At 43.7% G+C, this 23,707-nt stretch overlaps 1 protein-coding gene across 1 annotated transcript in view; it reads left to right on the top strand.

Moving 5' to 3' along the window:
* Positions 1-23,707, top strand: part of LOC132407418 (multivesicular body subunit 12B-like) — a 334,665-nt gene that overhangs the window by 272,729 nt on the left and 38,229 nt on the right. The window lies entirely within an intron of this gene.

Here is a 23,707-nt window from a genome sequence, read left to right as displayed (position 1 = left end):
CCACCTTTTCATGTCCACAACACATTCCGAAGCGCCCTGTGAACAGCAGTTGGTTTACACATTGTTTTGAGTGGTACATTCCTATGAAATAACTAACCTGTTAACAAGTTTGTATTGGATGAGTAGAGAAGGTTGGCCAAGCCGGAGCAGTGGATTCAGGGAACCACCTGTCGAAGTAGAAAGGTGTTGTGTTTATTACCTCATTTGAAGTCTGGCTTGCCAGTCCAATACAGCACTCCCCAGTATCAGCGTGAGGAGCCATGTTACTGTGCTCTCATCTCCTGTGGTACCCCTTGAAAGCTTCATCTTTGAGGCAAAATCACTTCCAAAAGATTTGAAACATGGAGTAAAAGTTTGCTCTTGTGGAATTTATGTGAGAAGAAGCAAGTAATTAAACATAAAGTTTATTTATTTATTGAGATTAGACCCTCTGGCCTTTCTGGCCACGCTGCCCAGCAACTCACTGATCTAACCCCTAGCCTAATCATGGGACAATTTACAATGACCAATTAACCTACCAACCAGTTGGTCTTTGGACTGGGGAAGGAAACTGGAGCACTCAGAGAAACCGCACACAGCCGTGAGGAGAACGTACAAACTCCTCACAGACAGCAGCAGGAATTGAACCTGGTTTGCATTGTGCTAACCACTACACTATCGTGTATCATAGAAGAATAGAAAAGTGAAGTGCATCAGGCATGTTTGAGCTTTGAGTGCACTTTATGGCCATTTATGTGGTCCTGCAGTTGAGGTTAGTAAGTAAATGTAGGGCCCAATCAAAGTCTTGTACGTCAAGTTTAATATGTGTGTTAGGCCATCACATTTCAGACTTCAGAATGGACATAGTTCTTCTCATTCTCATAGCCACTGTACTGCAAAGCGTTGTGCTAACCACTACCCTACCGTACCACCCAATAGAAATAACAACAGCATAGTGTATAACACTTTTACAGTGGCAGCGGTCAGTAATATGGGTCTGATTTTTGTTGCTGTCTGTAAGGAGTTTATACACTCCTCCAATGACCCTGTGAATTTCCTCCCTCCCACCCACACACAATCCTCCATCCTGATAGGTGTTGTCTTCTTGAGGCAGTGCCTCCTCTGGATATTTGTTAGGGAGGGATATGCCAGTGAGTCCGCCACTGTAACGTCCTACCTTCCAGTGTATTCGAACTGACCATGATGTCACCAGTCAGGATTCTTCCTCCAGCGTGATTAAAAATGATACTGCTTCTTAGATAGTTGTTTTATCTCAAGAGTCAAGGTTAACCAGCTAGTTGCACAGTTGAGTGAGTGCTAAGCAAATCCAGTAATGCCTGTTCTTAACTCAAGCCATTACAAATCTATTGAATGGTCCATTGTCGATAGCTTTTAATTAGTCTTAACAAGTGGGAACTTATCTTGACAAAAACAAGAGGAAATCTGCAGATACTGGAAATCCAAGTAACAGACACAAAATGCTGGTGAACTCAGCAGGCCAGGCAGCATCTAGTACAGTCGACGTTTCGGGCCGAGAACTGTCAGCAGGACTGGAGAAAGAGTTGTGGAGTGGAGGGAGGGGTGAAGTAAAGAACTGGGAAGTTGATCAGTGAAAGAGACACAGGGCTGGAGAAGGGGGAATCTAATAGGAGAGGACAGAAGGCCATGGAGGAAAGAAAAAGGGAGAGGAGCATCAGAGGGAGGCAATTGGCAGGCGAGGAGATAAGGTGAGAGAGGGAAAAGGGGATGGGGAATAGAGAAGGGGGCATTACCAGAAGTTCAAGAAATCAGTGTTCATGCCATCAGGTTGGAGGCTACCCAAACAAAATATAAGGTGTTGCTCCTTCAGCCTGAGCGTGGCCTCATTGCGACAGTAGAGGAAGCCATAGATGGACATGTCGGAATGGAATTGGGAGTTGGAATTAAAATGGGTGGCTACTGGGAGATCCCACTTTTTCAGATGGATGGAGCTTATCTTGAGTTTACTCAACATAAATATAAATTTTAGTTATCAAAGTCATAGAACACAGAAATAGACCTTTCAGGCCATTTTAGTTGTCAAATTTATTGTCGAACCTCGCGTACGTCACCATATACTACCTTGAAATAAATTTTCTTGCAGGCATTAACAGGAAAATAAATACAGAAGAAATTAAGAAAAGTTATACGTAACTTTGACTGACAAACAACCAAAGTGCAAATGAAGACAAATTGTGTAAGAAATTAGTAAATAAATAAATAAATAAATAAATGCTGTGAACATGAGTCATAGGGACCTTGAAGATGAGTCTGTGGGTTGTAGAATCAGTTTGGAGTTGAGGTGAGTGAAGTGATCCACAATGGTGCAGGAACGTGATGATTGTAGGATAATAACTGTTCCTGAACCTGATGTTCAGGAACTATTCAACACCGATCAGGCTCCTGAACCTCCTGCCCGATGGCAGTAGATATAAGAAAGCATGGTCTGGATTGAGGGGGTCATATCAGAATGTTACATCAGAATTATATGGATTGTTACTGATGAAAAATTGGCCAAGATTGGAAAGCAGTCTGTTTGGTTTTGCAACAGACAAAAAATGTTCAGAATTCTCAAACCAAGTTCTGATAGCCAGGAGGTCAATCATCTCATCTTCAGGACATGACTGCAGGAGTTCCTTAGAGAAGTGTCCAAGGACCAAACATCTTCAGCTGCTCCATCAATGACCTTCCTTCTGTCATAAGGTCAGAAGTGGGGATGTTTGCAGATGACTGCACAATGTTCTACACCATTCGTGACTCCTCAGAGAGTGAAGCAGTTTATACCCAAATTCAGCAGGACCTGGACAATATCCAGGCTTGGGTGACAAGTAGCAAATAACATTCGAGCCACAAGTGCCAAGCAATGACCATCTCGAACAAGAAAGGCTCTAACCATCTTCCCTTGACGTTCAATGGCATCACCATCACTGAATCCCCTACTATCAACATCCTGGGAGTTACCATTGACAGGAAACTGAACTGGCTAGCCGTATAAACACCGTGGCTATCAGAGCAGGTCAAAGGCTAGGAATCCTGTGGCATGTAACTCACCTCCTGACTCCCCAAAGCCAGTCCACCATCTACAAGGCTCAGGTCAGGAGTGTAATGGAATACTCGCCACTCGCCTGGATGAGTGCAGCTCCATCAACACTCAAGAAGCTCGACACCATCCAGTACAAGGCAGCCCACTTGATTGGTACCCCTTCCACAAGCATCCAATTCCTCCACCATCGACAAACAGTTGCAGCAGTGTCTACAAGACATGCTAAAAATAACACACTAAAGTTCCTAAGGCAGCACCTTCCAGACCCATGACCACCACCGTCTAGAAGGATGAGAACAGCAGATACCTGGGAACACCACCGCTTGGAAATACCCCTCCGAGTCACTCACCATCCTGACTTGGAAACATACCGCCATTCCTTCATTGTCGCTGGGTTGAAATAATGGTATTTCCTCCCTAACAGCACTGTGGGTGTACCTGCACCTCAGGGACTGCAGCCGTTCATGAAGGCAGCTCATCACCACCTTCTCAAGGGCAACTAGGGATGGGCAATAAATGCTGGCTTAGCTGGCGATGCCACATGCTGTAAATGAATAATTTCTTTTAAAAAATCAGTTAAAGATAAAGATTAACTTTATTTGTTCCGTGTACATCGTAACTTACAGTGAAATGTGTCATTTGCACCAAATCAGTGAGGATGTTCTGGTGGCAGCCTGCGAGTGCTGCCAACGTAGCATGCCCATGACTTACTAACACTAACAGTATGTATTCTGGAATGTGGGAGGAAACCAGATCACCCAAAGGTCTAAGTCTGGGAGCTAAACAGTAGGTTTGGTGATGGGAAGATAACTTCTGCCATCTAGTTTTATCTTCTGTTAACACTAAATAAAGAAGAACATTTTATACCCACGAGAAACCACATGGATTACAGGAAGTCTCCTGTACAAGCTACTGCAGGATTGTTGGAAGCAGTCAACATAGGCTTGATAGTAGGACCTAGCAAGTACTTGGATAATTTTGCTTAAAAATAATTAAAGAGAAAAGTTTCAAGCTAAGTTTTACTTGTCGCATGTACATTGGCACGTACAGTGAAATGCATCACTTCTCTGTTTATTCTTGTTCAGGTATGGAGTTCCGGAGTTCTTTGACACTATCATATACTTATAAACTGTTATTATTGCCCATGTTAGTTTTAGTTTAGTGTTTGTTTCATATATATATTTTCTTTCACACATCTCTAATTTTTTTTTTCTTTTTCTTTTGATGATTAGTTTTGTTTTTTTTTCATATATAATTATATAGACTTGATTGATTAATGTACTTTTTTGTTGTTGATGTTTAATAGGATATCATTATCCTATTATTAATGTAATCTTAAGTCTATTGTATTCATAACCTATTCATTATTATGTTATGTTTTTTTTATATTTATATGAAACTCAATAAAAAGATTGAAAAAGAAAGAAAAGAAATGCATCACTTGAGTTAACGACCAACACAGTCCGAGGATGAGCTTCGATCAGCCCACAAGTGTCACCTGATTTCTAACGCCAGCATAGCATGCCCACGATTTACTAACCCTAATCTGTATGTCTGGAATGTGGGAGGAAATCAGAGCACTTGAAGGAAACCCACATGGTCACAGGGAGACTGTACAAACAGCTTACAGATAGTGGGAATTGAGCCCCAATCCCTGGTGCTGTAGTGTTGCACTACTGCGTATGTTACTTTTCACATGCCTTTAGAGCAGCCTATAAGGTTTCTTGCTTCAGAATTGTCTCACCCACTGCTGTGTATGAGAAGGTGCCATTGTGATGTAGGAAAGGGAGCCAGTTTGTACACAAGTATTGCACAAGCATTAGTTCAGTGACAAGTTGGTATTGACTGCTAGTGTGATCACTTGAGTTCTCCTAAGGGGTTGTCTATTCGTGGGTCCTCGGGTGATCGTAGAGGCTGATCCAGGATCCACAGATTCTGCTACAAAGTGAGCACAAGTAAGTGGTGTCAGTGGTTAGTGGTTTGGTCTGTTGGCTGTTCGTTCTCTGCAGCACAGGAGGTTGCTCTCGTGTAGCACAACTCCTTCTTGAACAGGTGGATCTACTGAGTGCGATGTCTTCCCAGTTTTATACCAGGGACAACTCCACTGCTGATCTTGTCCCACGAGATCCCTTGCACCTTGCGGAAGGCACTGAGCGATGCTGACCAATCTGCGGCGGTGACGTCCCTCCTCAGGGAGAGCCTCCACCAACTGTGGGTTTATCTCCACAGATTGGCAACTGAACCAGCTTTTTAATTGATACAGTGTCAGTCATTGATATAAGCTCCTTGTTTTCCATTTAATTAATAAAATTGGAGATGTATATTGGGGTCAGTTTGTCACTTACCCGGTCATGTCCTGGAGTGTTATAATCAGCTGTGAATTCTACTTTGGTTACGTAGCTGTTCCATTTTATTCTGCCTGAAGCGGCAGGAACTCCTGGTAGCCACCATGTTTAGTTTGACTTCTTATTTCCATATTGACATGTCTGTCCATGACTGCCTTACTGTCATAACGAGGCCAAGTTCAGGTTGGAGGAGCCCCCAACCTGATGGCGTGAATATCGATTTCTCGAACTTCTGGTAATTTCTCCCCCTTCTTCCTTCTCTCTTTTCCCATTCCCCTCTCACCTCTTCTCTTCTCCTCACCTAACTATCATCTCTCACAGGCTCACCTCTTCCTTTGCTTTCTTCCATGGTCCACTGAATTCTTATATCAGATTCCTTCTTCACCCTTTACCTCTTTCAACTACCACCTTCCAGCTTCTCACTTCACCCCCTCACCTGCCAGATTGTACATGGTCTCCTCCCACCACCTTGAACAATCATTGGCAATGTTGTCCTTCCTCAGAGAGAGGCAACCTCACTCTTTTCTAGTCCTGATGAAGGGTCTTGGTCTGAAACGTTGACCGTTTATTCCTCTCCATTGATGCTGCCTGACCTGCTGAGTTCCTCCAGCATTTTGTGTGTTGCTTATCTTTCACTCTGCATTCTCTTAATATCTTGTTCTACCTCAATGCACTGTATAATGATTTGATTTGTATGAATATCATGTGATGATGATAAACCAATTTCAATTATTTTTCAGTATGATTCATAATTCATGATTCCTGATGACATAGAATGCATTAAGATCATCAGATCTCTGCCAACAGTCCCATCAATCAAACTCTCTCCCATCATCTTCCTCATCTTCTATACTGGGAGATATACTGTTCATTTTCTATCCTTTCATTAACTGACTAGCACATCTTTGAGATCGAGTCATGGTAATACACCATTACAAAGGCCCTTCGGCCCAACTCCCCCGTGCCAGCCAAGCTGTCTACCTGAGCTGGTCCCATTTGCCTGTGTTTGGCTTGTATCTCTGTAAACCTATCCAATCCACACCCCTGTCCAAATGTCCTTCAAAGGTGCTGTACGCACATCTACCACGTCCTCCTGGAGCTTGTTCCATATACCTACCGGAGGGCAAAGGTTGCCCCGCAGACTCCCTTTAACTTATTCACCTCTCCCTGTAAAACCTGTGCTGTTTAGTTTTTGGACTCTGCTACTCTGGGGAAAAAGACAGTGTGCATTCCTTCCTATCTATATCTTGCATGATGCTATAGACCTCTACCAGCTCACCCCTCAGCCTCCTGCGCGAGGGGAAAATGGCCCAGCCTGTACAAACCCTCCACGAGACTCATGGACACAAAAAGAGAGATGCACGTGAATAAAGACACCAGTGTGGACATGCAGACATCCCCAATGGAAACCCACACAGCCTCGGAGAGTGTGCAAACTCCACATGGGTTTTGCAATTAGCAATACAGATCCTTAATTCCTTGAAAGTGGTATCAGAAGTCAAAAAGAGAGCTTTTGGCTGATTGGCCTTCGTAAATCAGAGTACTGAATACACATTTTTGTTGAAGTTGTAGAAGATGTTGGTGAGGCCACATTTGGTGTATTGTGATTTGTTCTGGTCCCCTGTCTACAGGCAAGATATCAATAAGATTGAAAGAGTACAAACAAATTTTATGAGGATGTTGCTGGGACTTGAGGACCTGAGATATAGAGAAAGGTTGAATAAATTAGAACTTTATGTCCTGGAGCCTAGGAGATTGATAGAAGTATGTAAAATTATGAAGGGTATAGATAGGGTAAATACAAGCAGGCCTTTTCCACTAAGGTTGGTACGAGAAATAGAGGTCAAAAGTTAAGAATAAAAGGTGAAATGTTCAAGGGGAAGATGAAAGAGAACTTCTCCAATCAGAGGGTGGGACAAGCTGTCAGTGGAAGTGGTGGATGTGAGATGTTTGGTTAAGTACCTGGATGGGAGGGTTATTAAGCTCCATGGTCTAGTCTAGGCAGAGTAATAGTTTGTCATGGACTAGATGGGCTGAAGGGTCTGTTTCTGTGCTGTAGTGTTCTATGGCTATGACTAACTGCTGCACCATTTTGCTCTTGTGCTTCCCACCATAACCACCAAACATTGCTGGAATATTTTGGTCAAATATTGTCTGAGTAGGTGTCTGTAATTTATGCCTCATTAGTCCAAACTATTTGTTCGTCCTCGTATAAAACCCACATCAGTCAGGGTGTTTGAATCTCAGAGTGGTCAGGTCATCGGTACCAAAAGTAGCAGATGAACTGCTGGCATGACAAAGTCTGCAGATGCTGGAAATCCAGAGCAACACACACGAAACGCTGGAGGAACTCAGCAGGTCGGGCATCATCTATGGTGGGGAATAAACAGTCGATGTTTCAGACAGAGACCTTTCTTCCCAAGACTATGAGCTACGAGCTGTATGAAAGGGATCAGCTTACTCTGATACAGTCATCTGGAGCGTGGGACAAAATAAAGAAGATCAGTGTTGTTATCTTTATGTCTTTGTCAGACTGTTAATTGATGAATCATTTCTTTAATGGAATTTCACTTCGACCTTGTGAATTTTCATTGCCTTTTCTTTAACCCTTTAAGTCAGGCTGACTGCCTCCATGTTGGCTATTTCTAACTTATTAAAAATTTGTTGAAAAATATATGAAACATTTTAGGAATAGCCTCAGTAATACCTCCAAGCTTCAAAGGACGTACTACAATCTTTTTTTTAAAGTTGAAGCAACTTCCAGTTGACTCATCGTCTCTCATTTTTCTGTATTGCATTCTAATTTAGTTCAAATATGTTCACAACTTTGCTCTTTTTTTTAGGCAATATGGAGGTATGTTTTTTTAAATTCCAAAATCTGAAAGTGTTGGAAACCCTCAGCAGGTCAGGCAGCATCTGTGGGGAATGAAGCTTCCTTTAAACACAGCGATGGAAGGGATATCTGTCCATCACACTTACACACACAGCATCCCCTGCGATTGCAGCCCGAGCTTCCCATGGCATATCCATGCTCTCAAGCAATCTTTTAATGGGTTTCGACATTGCTTTCATCAAATAGAGAAGCCACAAGTTACCACAGCTGTGATGGGGGGGGGGGGCTCGCGGTGGTTTTGAGAGATGCCTTTATTTTTCTGCATATGTAGTATGCCTTGTTTTACGATTTGACCAAACACGGTGCGATGCAGTCGCTTTCGTTCCACAGTTAATTATGTTTTGAGAAATTAAATCAGGCAAATTGTCCCAATCTTTGAAGTGAAGATATCTAATCCGCTAATCCATGCCCTGTTGAATAAACTGTAGTGTAGACCTTGTTAGTTATTTCTCAACAGTAGTGGTTTAATATTATGTGTCTTCTTAAAGTTCCAAACTGGAAAATTGTTCACACAAGCTTTTGTTCGTGTGCTTTAATGCATGTTTGAAATAAGGCAGGTTTTCTTTATTACAGTTAATAGGTAATGATCTCATCTGCTTCTAATATTTATAAGGGTATGGAAGGCCATTAATTCTGATCGTTTTGAGCAGAACCATCTGTTACATGTCTATAGCTGATGTGCTATGCTTTAAATGTACCTTTTTCCCAGTAAACACAAGGCTTATTAATAATAAAAAAAATCACTTGCTAAGAAAAGTTCATTCATTCAGTTGTCCGTCCAGAGTTACATTTGAGATTTTCCAAATAGCTGATAGAAATGTTCGGCAAGGAAGGCATTTATTTTACTGTGAGCCAGACTCAGTGATGAGTAAAACATGTTTCAGTCTGAGTTTAGTCGCGCGCACGTTTATTGAATAAAAAAGTCGAGCGGTATTTTAAGACACTGCCTGGCTTGTGTTTTTTTTAGTTTGGATGTCAAGTCACAATATTGTTGATTGTAACTCTTACACTTAAAGTACTCGCTGAACTATGTGTCCACTCGGGAGTTCGATGTCTCAGGACAAAAGACCATCCATTGGGGACATTTATCAGGAGTCCTCTGTACGCAGGGTCCTTAGTATAAATCCAGGATCCCACCCATCCATCCAGCATCCTCTTTGACTTCCTACCGTCAGGCAGGAGACTACGAGGTGTAAAAGCAAGAACGGTCAGGATGGGAAAGAACTTCTTCCCGCAGGCCATTAGACTTCTGAACTCCCTACTGCACTGCATTCAGAGTGTCTTGGTAAATCTGTTCTGTGCCTACACTACAATATATAATTTATGCACATTACTTTTTTATTTATGCATAAATCATTTGTCAATTTTATTCTTAACTTTCCAAAGTTATTGTGTTATGGGTACTACTGTGCTTTACGCACTGGTCTGGTGGAAAGTTGTATCATTTGATGGCATACATGTATATTGTTAAGTCACAATAAACTTGACTTCACTTGGCTTGGAATCTGGAATGAAAAGTGGAACGCTGAAAAGACTCCACAGGTCAGGCAGCATCCATAGAAGCAAAAGGTCTGAGTCGATGTTTTGCAACTGTAAGAACCTGAGACCCCTCCCTGTGCAAAAGTCTTAGACACCCAAGCTGGAGCTTAGAAAAACAGAGGACTATGGGTAAGCCTAGTAATTTCTAAGGTAGGGAAATGTTCGGCTCAACTTTGTGGGCCGAAGGGCCTGTATTGTGCTGTAGGTTTTCTGTGTTTCTATGTTCTATATACTGTTTATGTACCTAAGACTTTTGCATGGTACTGTGTGTCGTGAAATTTGTTGTTTTGGAGCAGCAGTACAGTGCAATGCATAAAAAACTTACTATAAGTTACAATAAGAAATTTATAAAAATATAAAACATAAATAGTACAAAAAGAGTGTAAAATAGCGAGGTAGTGTTCGTGGGTTCATGGACTGTTCATAAGTTTGACGGTGGAGGAGAAGTTGTTCCTAAAACGCTGTGTTTGCGTCTTCAGGCTCCTGTCCTTCTCCGTGTGGGTAGTAATGAGAAGAGGACATGTCCTAGGTGCTGAAGGTCCTCAGTGATGGATATCTGCTGCCACAATATGTCTATAGCAGATGCGATCTCACTGACTCCCCGCTCAGCCTTGGACCACCTGACAACAGCAATATCTGCGCTAGGTTGCTGTGTATCGATGACGGCTCAGTGTTCAACACCATCATCTCCTCAATAATAACCAACAAGATTCGAAACCTGGGCCTCTGTACCTCCTTCTGCAACCGGCTTGGCTTCCTCATCAAGATATTTCAGAATAGCCAACATGGGTGGCGGAGTGGAGGGAAGTCTCCACAAAAAGGTGTGAGGCACTCCTTCCCTCCACTAACCTGCAGGTCACCCTCGGGCAAGGAGTAGTACCTACTTACACCCCCCCCCCACCCCTAATCAGGGTCACGTGAAGCCATGGGAGCAGGTGGTGGATGGTTGTATGAGCTGCCGGTGCAGATCACAAGTCCTGGTTATGCAACCACTGACGCCAGGCAGACAGTCTCTGAAGAGTATCGATAATGGCTGGGGTCACCCGTCTTGTAAAGACACTGTCCAGGAGAAGGCAACGGCAAACCACTTCTGTAGAAAAATTTGCCATGAACAATCACGGACATAGACCGTGATCGCCTGCGTCATATGACATGGCACGTGATGGTGGACGTCTAAGGTCTGCCTGGAGGGGTGAATGCAGATTTTAATGATGGCTTTCAGAAAGGTAGTGGATAACTCCACATTTTGTAGTTATCTGTGGAAATAGTGGAGACTGAGTGGATTGGTGTGATATGGGCTCAGTAGGTCAGATTGCTGGAACACTTCTGTGATACCGTAAAAATTCCTCTTAACTAGGCTGCACACGTGGACGTGTGATTGCGGTCAATTAGAATTGGCAGCCTAATATCCGGACTGGCGGGCCGTTGCTGGGAGGGGCGGTAGTCTTAGCTGCCTGCACTCACTTCAGCACACGGCCCTGGACTTGCTTTCGGGTACTCTGTGGTTCATCTTCCGTGTATCATTTGCAAGCAATGTGTTCTTTTTATTTTCCATACACTGGATGTCTTTGTTGTGTAGGGGTTTTTCTATTGTTCCTTTGCTTTGTGGCTGCCTGTAAGACGAGGAATCCCCAGGGTGGCTATGGTAGACATGCATTGATAATAAATGTACTTTGAAATCGTGTTACAGAATCCAAATGGCATCCAAATGCAAAACTACTGGGAATGAAGCAAGGAACTAAACATTACTCATCCTGTATCTAATAACGTGGCCTCTGAGTGTATGTACGTGATCTTCTGATGTGTAGCCCGTCCACTTCAAGGTTCAAGATGTGTGCGTTCAGAGATGCTCTTCTGCAAACCATTGTTGTAACGTGTGGTTATTTGAGTAATGGTCACCTTTCCTGTCAGCTTGAACCAGTCTGGCCGTTCTCCTCTGACCTCTCATTAACAAGGTGCTTTTGCAAAGCAGAACTGAACTCCTTGTATTATTTTCACACTATTCTCCATAAATTCTAGAGACTGTTGTGCGTGAAAATCCCAGGGGATCAGCAGTTTCTGAGATACTCACTCCACCCCATCTGGCACCAACAATCATTCCACAGTCAAAGTCACTTAGATCATATTTCTTCCCCATTCTGATGTTTGGTCTGAACAACAGCTGAACCTCCTGACCATATAACCATAACAATTACAGCACGGAAACGGGCCATCTTGGCCCTTCTAGTCCGTGCATAAAAGTATGCCTGCATGCTTTTTTGCATTGAGTTGCTGCCACATGATTGGCTGATTAGATATTTGCATTAACAGGTAGGTGTACCTCAAAGTGGCCAATGGATGTATTCAACCTCTCATCAGAACTACCTATGTATCAAGAGCAACAAACACAAAATGCTGGTGAAACGCAGCAGGCCAGGCAGCATCTATAGGGAGAAGCACTGTCGACGTTTCGGGCCAAGACCCTTCGTCAGGACGATGTATCAAGAGATTGCTTTTATTAATTTTGTGGTGAAATATGAGTTTAAAAGAAAACATTTAAAGATCAGAAACATGAGAAAACCTGCAGCTGCTGAAAATCCAAAGCAACAACACACAAGATGCTGGAGGAACTCAGCAGGTCAAGCAGCATTAATGGAAATGAATAAGCAATTGATATTCCATCTTCAGGAATGGAAAGGAAGGGGGAAGACACCAGAATAGATAAAGAGGGGAGAGGGGAAGGAGGCCAGCTGGAAGGTGATAGGTGAAGCCAGGTGAGTAGGAAAGGTGAAAGGCTGGAGAGGAAGGACCGCAGAGAAGACAAGCTCCCAGGAAGAATACGTGGCTGTGGTAGGTCAGAGCTGGTTCTAAGAACGTCTTAATGTATGGCGCCCTTCCGTACATAAATACAAGAATTAATCCAAACTCTGCAAATGGAAAAGATTAAACAAGTGAAACTTTGAATTTCCAGTAACTTCTGTCAATTACTTCCGATAAAACTTTTACAACAGAATTTTTGCTGTGCTGTGAAACTTCATCTTCCAAGCACTGTCTGTTCCAGAATTTCTCTGACCGCATGTTAACATTATTCTTAGTAGTCTGGGTACTGGATGTCCTTTGTAGCTTGTAAAACATGGGCATGTTTTCTACCATGTACTGTAACATGTGTGAGGGTAATATTTATCAGACTGGCAAGCATTTCTTAAGGGTTGACTCATGAGACAAGGTAATTGGATGGCCAAAGATATTCCATAAATGCCTGCCGTTCATATTTCTTAATCCCTCTATATTACAAGTCGCTCAAGGGACTGGTTATAAATTTGCAGATTGCAGTTAATTCCAAAACAAAATAATTTATTAGAGACAAGAGAGACTGCAGATGCTAGAACGCGGAGAAGGACTCAAGATGCTGTCGGAACGCAGCGGGTTAGAATAAGAACCAGGTTTATTATCTCTGACATATCTTGTGAAATCTGCGGTCTTGCAGCAGCGGTGCAGTACGGTGTATAAAAATACTATAAATTACACTAAGAAATGGACAGCATGGTTGTGTAGTGGTTAGCACAACACTTTACAGTACAGGCGATCCGGGTTTAGCTCCCATCACTGCCTGTACATTCTCCCCTGTGATCATTGGTTTCCTCCCACAGTCCAATGACATATAGGTTAATTGGTCACTGTAGATTGTCTCGTGACTAAGCTAGAATTAAATCAGGGGGGCACAGCTCAAAGAGCTGTAGGGCTTATTCCATGTGCACACCAATAAATAAATAAATGTACAATAAAAAATAGGTGCAAAAAGAGAACAAAATAGTGATGGACCATTCAGAAATATGATGACTGAGGGGGAAGCTGTTTCTACAACCTTGAGTGCATGCCTTCACGTTCCTCCTTGATGGCAGTGATAAGAAGAGGGCACATCCTGGGTGGTGGGGGTCCTTAATGACGGATGCTGCCTCAAGCATCTGCTTGAATATCTGTCTAAAGTCTGGAGGAAAACAATGACCAGTAACTTCTGGGCAAATGGACTCATGCAATCAAATACCACATGGAAGAGGAGAAGGTAGCACAAAATTTCTGATTTCCAACCCTGTAATTTCCAAGTAGTACCTGATATTCACAGCCTCATGTTCGCCTCAAACAATGGATAAATTCTTTTTTAGCATTCTGAAGTTAGTGCAAAATAAGGGGAAAAAAAGCCAGAGCACACTGCCAGAAGCAAGGTCCATGTTTGAGGTCCTCCACTGGTCGGGGTTGACTACGGATATTGCGTCCTAACTGTCTGCATGATAATGCAAGCCAGGGCAATATGATATGGAGAACAAGCTGTTACCGATGGAACAGTCTCCCCTCTCTACGCAACTGATGAATCTAAAAGAACAGCAGAGACCGATACAGTTTGGCACCAGCGGCATCCCAGGAGTTACCAGTCAGCGTTGAATTTGCTGTGCAGTGGCACTACGCTTTACAGTGCTCGTGACACGGATTCAATTCCCTTCTGTAAGGAGCTTGCACATTCTCCCCCGTGACTGTGTGGGTTTTCTTCAAGTACTACGGTTTCCTCCCCACAGTCCAATGACATACTGATTGATAGGCTAATTGGTCATTATTAATTGGCCCATTATTAGGCAAGGGTTAAATCAGAGGTTGCCGGGCAGCACTGCTCAAAGTGGCAAGAGGGCCTATTCCATGCTTTATCTCAATTAATAAATAAACAAACATGGGACTGCCTTAGGAATTCCAGCTATGGATTTTTCTCTCAGTTTACTCTCAAAGCCTTCCCCATGAGTGAGTATAGCTGCGAGGCAGCGGAGGTTTGAGGTGAGCTGCCAACCATGGCTGACGAGCCCCGTTTACCTGAAGACCACACTTGGAGAATTGCACTTAGTTCTGGTCACCTATTATAGGACGAGAGTGGAAGCTCTCCTATAATGGGATGCGGAGGAGATTTTCCAGGATACTGCCTGGGTTAGAAAGCATGTCTTATGAGGTTAGACCGAGTAATCTAAGGCCTTTCTCCTCGGAGCAAAGGAGGATGAGGTGACGATAGAGATGTACAAGATGATAGGAGGCATAGATCAAGTGGACTTTTTCCCAGTGCAGAACTGGCAAATAACAAGAGACATTATTCAAGGAAAGCATAAAGAGGATGTCACCTTACATGAAGAATGTGTGGAACACCCTGCCAGGGGTGGTGGTAGAGGCAGATACATAAGGGACATTTAAGAAACTCTTAGATATGCAAATTGATGACAGAAAAATGGAGGGCTATGTAGGAGGAAAATGTTAGATTGATCTAGAGTAGGTTAGGATAGCACAACAGCATGGGCCGAAGGGCCTGTACTGTGCTGTAATGTTCTGTGGTCTTCCCCTCCTCCCTGAGTTGCACCTCTTCTATTGCAACTAGTTTGCATATTAAACAAGTTGCATCTGGTTTATTTTGAGCAGCTTATGTTTTAGTCTGTTTATCCAATAGCCAAGTTGAGTATTGTTTTGTGAACTCTGCAGAACATATTCTGTATTTTACTCACACATTTTTTCCAAATCAGAATCTCCACTTTCCTCAGACAATGCAGGAGTAGACCATTCTACAAGCCCCCACCTCTGCTCTCTAATGGAGGGTGGGAGGAAGCAAAGGGATTTTCCCAAACCCTACTCTGAGTTGACACCTAACCATGACCTGTCCCGGCACTGTCGTTAGCGAAGATCAGAACCCAAAGTGCAAGTATTTTTAAAAATTGGGAATAAAGACCAGCTCAAGTTAGAGTCTAAAAAACCATTAACTTTTTAAAAATAAAAGGTGGAAAGGCTGAGCAACACAAAACGCTGGAGAATCTCCACAGGCCAGGCAGCATCTGAGGAAAAGAGTATAGTCGAAGTTTTGGGCCAAAACACTTCAGCAGGACGGAAGGTTGAGTAAGCTAAGGCTTTTCTCTTTGGAGTGAAGGAGAAACAGAGGCAACTTGATAGGTGTTTAAGATTATCAGAGACAAAGATATCGTGCAGAGCCAGCACCTTTTTCCACAATGTGCCAATGGCTAGTATCAGAGGACATGCATTTAGAGTCAGAATAGTTCTATCAAATAGTTCATAGTAGATTGAAAACCTGGCTGAGTGCTGCCATAACAACAATCTGTTATTCAGCAAGGCCAAGGAGCTAATTATTAACATCAGAAGGAGGAAACCAGAGGACCATGAACCATTCATTGGAGGATCAGAGTTGGAGAGGGCTGAACAACTTCCTCAGTGTTAGCATTTTGGAGGACCTGTCCTGGGCCCAGTGCATGAGTACAATTATGAAAGAAAGCAACCTTTACTTCCTTAGGAGTTTGTGAAGATTCAGCATGACATCTAAAACTTTGGCAAACTTCTTTAGATATGCAGTGGAGAGTATATTGACTGGCTGCATCACAGACTGGTATGGAAACACCAAAGCCCTTGAACAAAAAATCCTACAAAAAAAATAGTGGATATGGTGGAGTCTCTCATGGATAAAGGCCTCCCCACATTGAGCACATCACATGAAACACTGTTGCAAGAGAGCAGCGTACATCATCAGAGATCCCCTCTACCCGGGACTCGCTCTCATCTCACTGTTGCCATCGGGGTGAAGGTACAGGAGCCTCAGGGCTTCCACCACCAGGTTCAGGAACAGTTACTACCCCTCAACCATCAGGCTCTTGAACTATTGGGGATAACTTCACTCAACTTCACCTCCGCATCATTGAAATGTTCTCACAAGCTATGGACTCATTTCATCTCATGTTCTCAATATTTTTGCTTACTAATTTAATAATAAAAATAATTATTATTTCCTTATTTTCTTTCCTTTTGTATTTCTACAGTTTGTATTTTGGGCAGTGGTTGAATGCCCAGTTGGTGCAGTCTTTCATTGATAGATTCTACTATGGTTATTACTCCATTATGGATTTATTGAGTATGCCCACAAGAAAATGAATCTCAGGGTTGTAAATGGTGACTTAAATGAACTTCGATAATAAATTTACTTTCTGCACAAGCACAGTACAGGCTCTTTGTCCCACAATGCTGTGCCAACCAGTTCAATTTTTCTACACTCAGTGGCCACTTTATTAGGTACACCTGCTCATTAATGCAAATATCTAATCAGCCAATCATGTGGCAGCAACTCAATGCAAAAAAAAGCATGCAGACATGGTCAAGAGGTTCAATTATTGTTCAGGCCCAACATCAGGATGGGGAAGAAATGTGATCTAAATGACTTTGACCGTGGAATGGTTGTCGGTGCCAGATGGGGTGGTTTGAGTATCTCAGAAACTGCTGATCGAGATTTTCATGCACACAGTCTCTAAAGTTTACAGAGAATGGTACAAAACCCCTTAAAGCGGATTGTCTACAGCGACAGAGAACCATGAGTACACACCGAGTGCTACTTTATTAGGTATAGTGGCCACAGAGTACATGTTCTCCTTATATATCTTAACATATTTACCTGATTGAATTATGATCACAAACTTAGCTATGTGGGGCGAGAGAGTTTTCTAATCATTAAAGCACCATTAAAAACTCATCTAGACCTTGCACAACAAGATACAACACTTGTGTGATTCACCATGTGCATAGCTATCCAATGTTATAAGCTCACTGATTTCCTTTTCATTATGTAAATGAGATGCAAGGTCTAATTGAGATTGGGGTGTAAGGGGTGTCCAGGGAGGGGTAGCACCTCTGGTGAAGGGGCTTGTCGTGGCTGCTCTTGGGGCAGCTCACTCACCTTTAGCCCCCTCTGGACACTTGGCAGTTTGCATGTGATAGCAGCTACGCCCCGGTGCTAAACCAGGCGAGGTAGCCAGGGGGCCACAGACCGCAGCGGGACAGGAATGTGTCTGTCTCAGCATGAGAAGCCAGCTCAGTGCGGACTGAGTGAGTGAGATCCAAACAGCCAGGAAGACGGTTTCTGTAACACTTCATGGAGAGCAAAGGGCATGACGAATCACAGAGGAAGCCATGGTCATCCACTGCAGCCAGCTAAGCCACTCGTACCACTGGACCCGACGTTCCGAGATTGGCAGAGTGGAACTGCACCAGTGCCACAGCTTAAAAACTCTCCTGCGGAGTTTTCAACTGTCATCGTCAGATACAAATGGGACTTCCCAGTGACCAAACATTTTAATTCCCATTCCCTTTCCGATGTGTCAAGCCATGGCTTCGTCCTCAAAGAGGAGGCCACCCTCAGGTTGGAGGAGCAACACCTTATATTCCATCTGGGTAGCCTCCAACCTGATGACATGAACATCGATTTCTCAAACTTCCAGTAAACATTATCCACCCCTCCCTTTCCCTAGTCAGGGGTCAGTGTTGGGTCCACTTCTCTTTATGCTGTATATCACTGATTTAGATGATAGAACATATGGATTTGTTGCCAAGTTTGCAGATGCTACGAAGGTTGGTGGAGGGGCAGGTAGTGTTGAGGAAACAGGTAGGCTGCAGAAGGACTTAGATTAAAATGGGCAAGAAAGCAGCAAATGAAATATAATGTTGGAAAATGCACGATCATGTATTTTGGTAGTAGAAATATATGTGCAGACTATTTTCTAAACATGGAGAAAATCCTGGAATCTGAGGTGCAAAGGAGAACTTGGAAGTCCTTGTGCAGAACACCCTAAAGGTTAACTTGCAAGGTTGAGTCAGTGGTGAGGAAGGCGAATGCCATGTTAGCATTCATTTCAAAAGGTCTAGAATACAGGTGCAGGGATGTGATGCTGAGGCTTTATAAGGCACTGGTGAGGCCTCACCTTGAGTATTGTGAACAGTTTTGGGTTCCTCATCTAATAAAAGATATGCTGGCATGGGAGAGGGTTCAGAGGCAGTTGACCAGGAATAAAAGGGTTATCATACGAGGAATGTTTGATGGCTCTGGGTCTGTACTCACTGGAATTTAGAAGGCTAAGGGGGTCTCACTGAAACCTTTTGAGTGTTGAAAGGTCTAGATAGAGTAGATGTGGAAAGGATGTTTCCCATGGTGGGGGAGTCTAGGACAAGGTGGCACAGGATCAGGATTGAGGGGCATCCATTTAAAACATGTGGGGAAATTTCTTTAGCCAGAGGATCGTGAATTTGTGGGATTTGTTGCCACAGGCATCTGAGGTGGCCGGGTCATTGGGTGTATTTAAGGAAGAGGTTGATAGCTTCTTGACTGGGCATGGCATCAAAGGTTACAGGAAGCCGGGGAGTGGGGTTAAGGGGAGAAAAGGATCAGCCATGATTGAACAGTGGGGCAGACTCAATGGGACACTCTCCTCTCCTATCAAATTCCTTCCTATCCAGCCCTTGACCTTTCCCACCCACCTGGCTTCACCTATCACCTTCCAGCTCGCCTCTTTCCCTCCCCACAATGTTTTAATTCTGGCGTCTTCCCCTTCTTTCTCAGTCCCGAAGCAGGGTTTCGGCTCGAAACATCGACTGTTTATTCATTTCCAATGCTGCATGACCTGCTGAGTTCCTTTAGCGTTTAGCCTGTGTAGCAATTAAAATCATCCTTTGATTACGCTAGATGAGCACGCCTGATACTCGTGTTTAAGTGAGGCTCTGGTACCAGTTACGCCTTCGTTGCAGCTGTGGACTCCAGCCCACTGAAGGCCCCAAGTTTATTTTTCTCCCCCAGAGATACGGCACAGAACAGGCCTTTCCAGCCCAACGAGTCACACTGCCCAGCAACCCACCTATTTAACTCTAACCTAACCACAGGACAATTTGCAATGACCAATTAACCTACTAACTGGCACATCTCTAGACCGTAGGAGCCCGGAGCACCCAGAGGAAACCTACATAGTCACTGGGAAAACATGCAAATTTCTTACAGATGACGCTGGAACTGAACTCCGAACTCCGGAACAGCCCAAACTGTAACGGCATCGTGCTAATGCTACACCACCTTGGCGTCCATAAATAATTGGCAGTGCTGTAACCGGGGAATGAACCACAGACCTGGCCGTCTGATGTTGAGGAAATGGTGCATGCAAACCGTGGCAGATGTTGTGCATAGCTGTTCGAGTTCAGTGGTTCTCTTGTCTGTGCCTGCAGGTGTATGGCCGATGCACGGTTGGAACTGTTCCCAGAAGGGCTCTTGCCCTACCAGGCAGGCTTGGTTTATGACCTCGCTTATTCCTCACTCGAAGCAACAGTGCCAAGGAAAACACCTCCACTCTGCACTGCAACGATCCCAACTGAACACGCTGGCAGCAACTTTTAACGGCTCCCTCTAAGCACTGCCACATATGCAGAACAGAGTGGAACTGGGACTGATCAAAATTAGACAGTTGTATTGGCTGGAAAAAATCAACTGAAGTGAAATGTGAACACAATCATCAGATTAAAGAGGAGGAGCTGGAAAACCAAGTTGAGTCCTTGCTCTTGACTTCTCGACCTTCCCCCACCAATCCCGTTCACCGCCACTTAATTAACATTCTTACTGCTTGCAAGTTCAAAGTAAGTTTATGACCAAAGTACGTACATTTTCTTGAGGGCATTCATAGTAGAACAAAGAACTACAAAGAATCAGTAAAAAACTACATACACACAAAGACTGACAAACAACCAATGTGCAAAAGACGACAAAATGGGCAAACAAAATAAATAAATAATACTGAGAACAGCAGAGTCTTTGAAAGTGAGTTTGAACTAACTGCACAACCTGGTGTTGAGGTGAGTGAAGTTATCCACGTTATTTCAGGATCCTGATGATTGGAGGGTTACAACTGTTCCTGAACCTCCTTCCCAAATGGCAGCAATGAGAAGAGAGCATGGTCTGGATGGTGAGAGTTCTTGATGGTGGAATCTGCTTTCCTGTGGCAGCTTTTCTTGTAAATGTGCTCAGTGGTATGGAGGGCTTCTCCTGTGATGGACTGGGCTCTATGCACCACTTTTAATCACCGTCCAGTTCTGTTTCTCTCCAAACACCACTCCAATCTCTAACAAAACTCTATTGATGCCTCCATTTCAAAAATAGCTCCTGCTCCACCAACATCAGCAGCCAGTCTGTCCTCTCCAGTCCTTGTCCCTTCTCCAAGCTTCTCAGAATTTCTGTGTCATCTCCTTCCAGCTCAGAATTCGCTGTTCCTAACGCTGATCCGGGATAATCCCTTTAGATGTGACCATTGCCAAGCTCAAATCACGGACAGTACCCTGGTTGGAACCTAGAGACTCGTTTTTAAAGAATCGACACATCATGTTCTCAGTACTTTTTTTAACTTTTCAAAATTTGTATTCTTCCGTAGGTTTAGAAAAAATTATTAACCTTCAACCATCAGGCTCCTGATAACTTCACTCACTTCAACCCTGAGCTAATTCTACAACCTATGAACTCACTTTCAAGGACTGTACAACTCATGTTTTCAGTATTATTATTTATTTATTTATTTGCATAATTTGTCATCTTTTACACACAAGTCATTTGTCAGTGTTGGTTTGTGTACAGTTTTTCATAAATCCTATCGTATTTCTTTATTTTCCTTTAAATGCCTGCAAGAAAATGAATCTCTGGTTAGTATATTGTGCCACATACATACTTTGATTATAAATTTACCTTAACTTTGATGTGGCACACTTATTAAATGCAGGCACAGTAACTACACCCCACTCAGTTGGCACCCATCACTTCCCTGTCCATCCGCCATCAATGACTCAGAAGACTTGCTCTTGATCACTAACACAAGTTGTGACATCACATACACAGACAGGAACAGTGTGTACACTGGGGTCATGAAATTCTGTCCCTTCACCATGTTCCTCTAGACTCCACCATCACCTCTCTGCTGCCAAATGTCTGATATCAATTTACGGGGGAAAAAAAACTGTCACAGGTTTGGGCCCCTGCCATGAACCTTGCTAATTTCCCACTGATCTCATCTATCTCTTTGACCTCTTAATGAATCCAGCTGTTTGAACCTCAGTTTCCTCTTGGATCCAGAGGTCAGCTCCAAGCTCTGCATTCTGCCTGTTATCATAGTCATATTCCCAACCCAATCCACCCACCACCTCCTCTGACTCACGCCTTCATTGACTCTGGATGTTCCCAGTAATGGTCATGTTATCTTCCTGGCTGTCATAAGGCGGGCATTGAGAACAGACCCAAATGCAAGACACAGACACTGAAGTACAAGGAATAGGACTAGGTGTGTCAAGAAAGCAAGGGGAGTGGGGAAGAAATGACACTGGACAAGACACAGGCCCTGGACGAGACTAGGAGACAGGGCCTGGGCTAGGACTAGACTGGGAAAGCAGGACCTGGATGAGGAACTTGGAACCTGGACAAGGACTCCGAGCCAGAGGCTGGAACTGGGTCTTGACTCGGGCTCGGACTCCAGATCTAGACAAGGACAAGACATGGCAAGGCAACAGGACTGGACATGGGGGCAGGACACAGGACTCCCAGGCTGGACACAGACATGAAGCTCAGACTCAAGACTTGGGGGACTGGATCACAGAACCAGGACCCCTCCTTGGGAACAGGACATAGGGCTAGGACTCATACACAGAAAGCTGAACACGGCAAGACAGTTCCAAACACTGTCAAACAGCCAGACCTACCTAGCAAAGGCGTGGACACAAAAAGCCAGTTCCAAACAACAAATGGCAGTTCCTTACTCCAGCCAAGGGCTACAGAAAGAAGGGGAAGGGCATGGAACAGTCTAGCCTCAGGTTAACAGCAAAGACAGCCTGACTTACCTCACAGAAGCAAGGACAGGAAACTGACAAGACAAACCAGCACCCACCCTCAAACCCAGGGCCACGTATATTCCAGCCGCAGTAAGAGAATCAGATGCCTGTGATTAAGCCCAACTAAAACAAGGGACAGCCAGAAGACCCGGAGTCCGGAGTCCACAGACCACACTTGGAATATTGCATTCGGTTCTGGCCACCTCATTATAGGAAAAATGTGGAAGCTTTAGAGAGAACGCAGAGGGCATTTACTAGGATGCCTGGATTGGAGAGTGTGTCTTATGAGGATATGTTGAGTGAGTTAGGGCTTTTCTCTTTGGAGTGGGGGCAAGGGGGTGAGAGGTGACTTGACAGAGGTGTACAAGATAATAAGAGGCTTCCCAGAGTGCAAATGGCTAAGATGAGAAGGCATATCTTTAAGGTGATTGGAGGAAAGTATAAGGGGATGTCAGAAGTAAGTTACTTCCACAGAGAGTGGTGGGTGACAATAGACAATAGAGAGTAGGTGCAGGAGTAGGCCATTCGGCCTAGCCAGCACTGTGATCATGACTGGTCATACACAATCAGTACCCCGTTCCCGCCCTCTCCCCATATCCCCTGACCCCGCTATCTAGAAGAGCCCTATCTAACTCAATAGTGTGTGGTTCTTGCTGCCAGGATTAGTGGTAGAGACAGATACATTAGAGACATTTAAGACCATAGATGATAGAAAAATGGAGGGTTGTGTGCGAGGGAAGGTGATCATAGGGTAGGTTAAAAGGTTAGCACAACATTATGGGCAGAAGGGCCTGTACTGAGCTGTAATATTCTATGTTCTATCCCATTAATCATCTAAAAAGTACAGTAATGAATAGCTACAAACCCATGGACAAGTTCACCAATGACACATGCATGTATAAACAAGATTCGAGTGTGCATTATTGAGCAAAATTAGAGAAAACAGTATTATTGAACAAAATCAGAATATACAATATAATTGAACAAATTAGGAGTGCACAGACTTATGGAACAATAGATGGCACAAGGTTTCTGAAGTCAATATTCCAGCCTGGGTTAAAGTCTGGTGCATAGACAAAAAACGGAGATGATGAATTAATAGATCTTTATTGAAGTGGGACCAGATAAGGATGTTGGGGAGTGGTGTGGGGGAGTCAGCTGCTCACAACCTCTATCGGCGATTTGGATGAAGAATCAGTAGAATGGTGAGGAAAC

This window comes from Hypanus sabinus, chromosome 18 (assembly GCF_030144855.1).
Source record: "Hypanus sabinus isolate sHypSab1 chromosome 18, sHypSab1.hap1, whole genome shotgun sequence".
Lineage (NCBI taxonomy): Eukaryota > Metazoa > Chordata > Chondrichthyes > Myliobatiformes > Dasyatidae > Hypanus > Hypanus sabinus.
This window is presented reverse-complemented; position numbering and strand designations above follow the sequence as displayed.